Source organism: Pinus tabuliformis, chromosome 3_1 (genome assembly GCF_031772625.1).
Source record: "Pinus tabuliformis cultivar Carrire ecotype Pingquan chromosome 3_1, CPIR1, whole genome shotgun sequence".
Classification (NCBI taxonomy): domain Eukaryota; kingdom Viridiplantae; phylum Streptophyta; class Pinopsida; order Pinales; family Pinaceae; genus Pinus; species Pinus tabuliformis.
The window spans coordinates 585,571,938-585,578,986 of NC_142301.1; positions in this window are offsets into that span (position 1 = coordinate 585,571,938).

Genomic DNA, 7,049 nt, shown 5'->3' on the forward strand with positions numbered 1-7,049 from the left:
AAATATAATATTAGTCCTTGTCCCCGTCGCTTGGTCTAGTCTAGTTGGCTAGTCAAATTTAGCCGTTTCATGGTCAAATATAGTCGTTGGTCCAATCTAATCCGATTTTGTTTTCTCATAATACAATTGTATCAAAAAAATAATAGTTATCATATGGCATTGTGTATGGTATAAAGTCTGCAATAAGACCCTGAATGTATGACCTAATGAAATGTTTCAAATATATATATGTGTGTGTGTGTTAATAATATTGAAAAATAAATATTTTTTTTTCAAAGTTAAACATTATAGCTTGTATTGATCAATGCTAAAACAAATAGTGGGCAATAGGAAAATCAAATGCTATTCGAGTGGTGACATCCACTAATAATATAGATAAAGTAATTGAAAGAAATTTTTTCTTATTTCCTCTATAAGGGTTCCTTTCTAATTTTTACTATGAGGGAGATGTGTAATTCCTTCACAACTCAACATGGAGATTAAACGACATCTAAAATATCATTGATATTATAACTTACTATTAAAGTGATGTGAAATCCATTCCATCTTCAAAATAGAGTTGACATGCCGGCTTAGTGGAAATAGTTCACCAAAAGCGGGTAATACAATTTCAAGATTTTTTGTTGTTTAAAAATCATTTTTGAATGTATAAATGGATTTAGCACCCTAAAAACCCATGGGGCATTGGAATTATGCAGATTAAACAATTTAAACACAAGTTTTTAGAAATCATTGTTGGATTTTGATTAAAATTAACCAGAAAAATGGTCATGAAAAAATTCACTTCGTCTATAAGTTAGTTTAACCCTTTAAAAAGAAATAATAATAATAATAAAAAATTAATTTCAACCATAAATAGAATTTTCCATTTTCCATTTTAAATAACATAATTTTATGTTAACATCATATATTTAAATATCACTCTTAACTAATATTTCAATAACAATTTCATATTTACTTTTATATATATATATATATATATATATATATAAAAGAAAAGAAAGTAAAAGAATTATTTTAATGTTCAACATAAATAAAATATTCCAATACTAGTTTTATTTAAAATAATTTTATATCAACGTGATAAATGATATCTAACTAAGAGTATGTGGGAGAGCATTAGGGATATGCCTAATTAGTTCAATGATTAATATGAAGTTAATATGTAATATTTTACAAACAATTTAGATCCATATGAACTCTCCACCTACCAAGCACCCAGAGAAATCAGACGTCATCTTAAAGTGCAAATCTCTTTTAGAATAAGTGGAAATTTGATCACTCAAAATCTAGAATAAACGTGAATCTATAATAATTTAAATATTTTAATAAAATAATTTTAATATTTTAATATAATTGCTTTAAAGACGAAAAAATATACAATTACTTTGTACTTAATATAGAGTTAACACCTATATATAAACTAAACCCATATAAAACTTAAATATATTTTTTTACTAAAAACCAAACTTTCAAATTTTTATCTTTAAATTAAAATAAAATCAAAAACAAAATTTACCCTTTAAAAATTTGATTTCTTAATAAAATTAAAAGTAAGGTTAAAATAATTAAGAATAAACTAATTAATCAAATAAAAATTTAAATTTAAATTAATTAAATAAAAAAAAAAAAAGAAGAATTAATCAATTAAAACTAAAATTATTAATAAAAGAAGTACAAAATAAATAAATTAAACTTATTTGTTGAGGGTTAAAACAATGGTAATAATTAAACCTGAATTAATAATAATTAAATAATTAATTAAATAATAATAATAATAATTTTATAAAACTTTTATAAATAATTTTTTTTTTTAAACTATTATAAAAATAAAATAAAATAAATTAATAAAAATAAAATAATAATTAATAAATACAAGAAATCATGTGTCCGTTTCTTTATAAAATTAGGGTTCTTGGTTTATTTATATCCACCCTGCAAGGCTCTCTTCTCTCAATAAACTTTCATTCATATTCTATCTGATTTAATCCTAATGATGGACCCCTTTGGATTTGAAACGTCTGCAAAATGAAAAAGAAATTGTGGATAATCCGGATCATGACACTACATAATAAGTAATATAAACAAAATAATGAGTATAAACATATATCCTTAAAACAAATTAAATACCTTCTCATAACACCATATTAACAAACCGATGAAATTAGTCATCTCTAAATATTTTTTATTAGTCTTGCTTTCAGAGTCGTCTCTCATAAAAAAGCCATGACTCAGTTAAATAAATAAGATCATTAAAGCAACAGATATAATAGGCCACCAGGCATGTAGAATCTTAAAAAACTTAGTGCGTGAATAGTGTAAAGCAGACAAAATGATTTTTCTCCGAATGGTCCACTGATGGGGTCCTATTTATGAAATTGGGACTGGTGTCAAAAATTGCAGTCTCCAGCTTCCTTTCAAAGGCAATCACTTCAATATCTTCTGCGTTGAAATTTTATCCCATGTACTCGCAACAAATTGTCTCTGGTGGGTTTTTTGAGAAGCAAACCAACGGGACCGCTTTGATGGCACTCAAGAGTTGATGACCCTCGACGAGAATCTCTGCGTTGAAATCTCATCACATGCATTCCCAGCCAATGCTGTCTGGTTAGGTTTTTGAGAAACAAAACGATGCTGGAAATTTTAGATGAATGAATTATATTAAATGGCTTTAAAGTCAACCAACAACTCAACAATTAATGAGGTAATTAATCCCGAAAACAATCTAAATATTAAATATTTGCTGAGAACACTCGGATAACCCTCATAGTCCATGCCATCGACAAGAATCTCGTAAAAAACCCTACCATGTCTATTATTTTGGCCGTGCTTACCCTTTGAAAACATACACAGAACGGGCTTAGAAGTGAAATAACCGTTTTTAAGGTGTTCACAATTTTTAAAACATGAGCAGAACGGGTTTGACAGTGAAATAAGCGTCCCTGTAACGTTTGCTTCGTAATTAAAACAATACTAATTACAAAAAATGTATGGCTAAACAGATCATGGTTGATATAATGTCTACGTCAAAAGACAGGCCGGTGGCCTCTTAAAGATTCTGCAGTAGAAAAGAGAAAAAAATTGGGAAGAGTGAGGGGGAAAGATTCTCCGACACTGAACACTAACAGCTTTTGGAAAAACATCCCCACTCTTGCTGGCCACTCACCGAAAGGACTGCTAAACTGCCTGCTCACTCCAGCCTTCCATGAAAGTCATCATGTGATACGTTGGAGACGATTGAATATAATGGTGAAAGAAGTTACTAGTGACTGTACTGGTATCTTCGGATATATTGGCTGCTGAGTCGTCTGTCAAAGACATAGCAACTATCTCAAGTGCTTTCGGAAGATTTTGTAGATATTGTGTGCAGTGTAAAATTAATGAGCACCGGCTATGAAAGACAGAAGACAAGGAATCGCCCACGGTGGGAGCTTGACAAGAACATTCATATTTTCTGTTGGATTTTCACACTACTTGTAATTATGAAGAGGTTTACCATTATATCAAAATCTGGTAGGCTTACTAAATTTCTAAATCATTATCATTACTTTTTTGAGTGGCCAGGGGTTTGCATGCCATTACCCCAGAACTTTCAAGTTTAGTAAACTTCCAAATTATTATCATTACTTTTATGAGTGGTCTTACACCAAAACTTCCAAGTTTAATAAATTTCCAAACCATTATCATTACTTTTATGAGTGGTCCTAGAGTAGCCAAGAAGAAGTTTCTCATTACACCAAAACCACAAGTTTTGTAAAGATTCAAACCATTATCAATACCTTTATGAGTGGTCCCTGGATATCCATGAAGAGGTTTTCCATTACACCAAAACTACAGGTTTAGTAAACTTCTAAACCATTATAATTACATTTATGAATGATCTGAAGGTGGTCTGAGGGTTCGTTTGTCATTAAACCAAAACCTGCAGGTTTAGTAAACTTGTAAACCATTATCTTTACATTTATGAGGGGTCCTAGGGTAGCCATTAAGATGTTTGCCATTAAAAGAAAACAGCAGGTTTAGTAAACTTTCAAACCATTATCATTACTTTTATGAGTGGTCTCAGGGTGGATCCCAGAGTGGCTGTTCCATTCCCAACAAGGTGAGTGTGAAATTCCAACACTCACCTCAAACACAAATCAGTGAATTGAACCTGGGCCAAGGCTCTGGTACCATGTTAAATTTTCTATTACACCAAAACCCAAAGGCCTTAGTAAATTTTTCAAACCTGTAACTAGAACCCCAGAATGGTAATTACGAATTCCATAGAAGTGTATTGATTCCTCCCACATTTTCGTCAAAATGAGACCCATAAAAATTCTTGAAACCCATATTACAACCTTCATGTTTGGGTTCTAGATCGATTCAGAGATCACAGAGAACCAGTTTGCAATTTTAACATTTTCGATTTGCAATTTTAAAATTTACGATTCTAGGTCGATTCAGGGACCACCCGAAACCCTTTCCATGGTGAGCTCGCTATACTGGTAAGGGCCTTGATCAATTTGTTGTTTTTCTAGAAGTAAAGAACTTTTGACGATTCACTAGTACAGGGATAGATGGCCCTTCGCACCAACCAAATGATCAGACAGACCACACATCTGTTTTCTTTCGCTACATTCCAGAAATTCGATTGTAACTATCCAACCGATCTGCCAAATATTAGTTAGAAGTGTCGGTTGCATGAAGTGTACCAATTACATGGTATGAACACAATTCTCATCATTTCGATTTGACAACCAAGTTTCCGAGTGATTGATCTCTTTCCTTTATTTTATTTTACTATATGGTTCACTGTATCGATTTGGTACTAGCTAAGTCCACCAACAACGTTTTCTTCTATTCCACAAAAAAATTAAATTAGATAATCTTATTACAGATGCAAACATTTCCACATTTACATATATACAAGTGCAGTTACATACATTTTTCTCATTTTCTGCCAAAAAGATTTATATTATCCACATGTTCAAAAGAGGAGATGTTCACAACATCGCGCACATTTTCCTTCTTTCTCGAAGTATCGAATAGATTATACAGTGCGTGCTCCATACCAATGTGTATTTCCAACTAAGACGTGCAAGGGAGCAGCTAAGCAAACGCCATTTTCCTTCGGTTTGCAGCAACAATGTTATCAATATGAGCTTTGACATTATAATCAAGATCAAGTTATGTTTGTATGAGATTTTTTATGTTTAAAATTCCTTTATTTGAAAAAAAAACCACCAGAAAAGGTGCAGACATTGCCCTCCTAAAAGTTTATGGGAAAAGGTATAGATACTCAAACATTACATAATATTAATAAATTAATCCAACGTTTAACATTTTATAAGTAATATTAAAGTTTAGTCTCATATTTTAAATGATTTATTATGATGATAACTTTATTAATAAGTGCAGGAGCTGTATTTTAAAAAGTTTATTCATCCTCGTAAGCTAGCGAATTCGTTAGCATTACCTTTAGTGTGTTTTGATTAAGTGATGTTTGCGAAAATGAATTTTCTTTTAATAATATATTTAGTATACTCATTTTTTACTTATTATTAATTTTATTTTCATTTATTATTTATTTTAAATATCATCTATAAATTTTTTATTATTTATTTATTTTATCTAATTTTATCTATATAATAATATTTTATTTCATTTTACATTATTAAAATTAGTTATTTTATTTTTCATTTTTAAGATGATATATAGTAATAACAATATATTTAGATGTGGGAGATTGGGTAATTTTATCTTGGTAAAGTTGAGATATGTTTGAGGTAAAATATAAGATGAAAAAAAATTATTGAGATTTTAATTTAGTGGCATGGGACTGTAGAACATTATAATAATAAACCTATACTATGTATCTGATACTGGTCTAAATTATTCATTGCAGGGTATTATGTTAAAAATCCTTTATTACCAATTTATTATGTTATTGATTTCAAGATACATATTTTATTTAAAGAAAAAACAAGATTAAAAAAAATTCTTATAATGAATAAGTGCACATGAATCACAAGAAGTGCTTGTGAATACAAATTTGGTTTTGATTCCTTTTGTGATACTTGGTCTTAATTTGTAAGGGGTATTCTAGGTACTTTTTAGAGAAGGTAATATTTCGTCACTCCTCAGTACATTTGCCGCATGGCCTATTAGCCTTGCTAAGATAGTTGGAGTAAAGGTAGTTCCCAATCTAGAATCACATTATACAATAGTTATATAAACTTGCCCAAATGTCGCTATTTGTATCATATAAGGTGTAGAAGCAATGTTTCTGAATGTGCTACGCATATAGATAGTGTTAACCAACCCAAAATCATCCCTTGAATGGCCTTGATAAAATCTTGAGGCACATGAAGTGTACATCTCATTTTTTTCAAAGAATCCCTTTAATGGACTGGCATAAAAACATGGAAATTATGAGAGAAAGCACATTCAACCTAGAAAAGTAAAAAAGTAACAACACATGGAGACTAAGGAAACTATCAAATAGCATTCCAATCAACCCATCAGCACATTTTATTATGATATGTTAGAAGTTGCCAACTATTTCCCTATATTCTTGGGATAAGAGCTAACATTGGTTCCTTTGGTTTGGTTTGTTTTTCATAATCAAAGTTTTGAGAAAAAAAACATATTAAAGGAACTTTTTTGTTTTATGTAAAATGTTTCTTATGTAACACCTTTAAAAGTTGTGGACGGATTTAGAAAAAAATTGGCCCGTTGTTATTTATCTATGTAAGCCTATAGAGGTAATATGAAAACATAATACAAATGGAGAGTGGGTTGAGTGGTTGGATAATGTATGCATGTGAGTTGGTTGTTGTAAATCTCCCTTGAATAATAACAATATTGATTATCATTTCCCCATGGATGTTTCCCTCAAAGGAAGGCTTTACCAAGTGAAACGTTGTGTCAACCTTTGTGTTTGATTATTCTGTTGTCTTGTTTATTTTCCACTATTTTATGAAATTTTAATTTTTTGTAGGTTATGCTTTCGCTCCTCAACTCAACAAGTGGTATGAGATATTTCGAGAAAAGTTTTTGTCAATGGT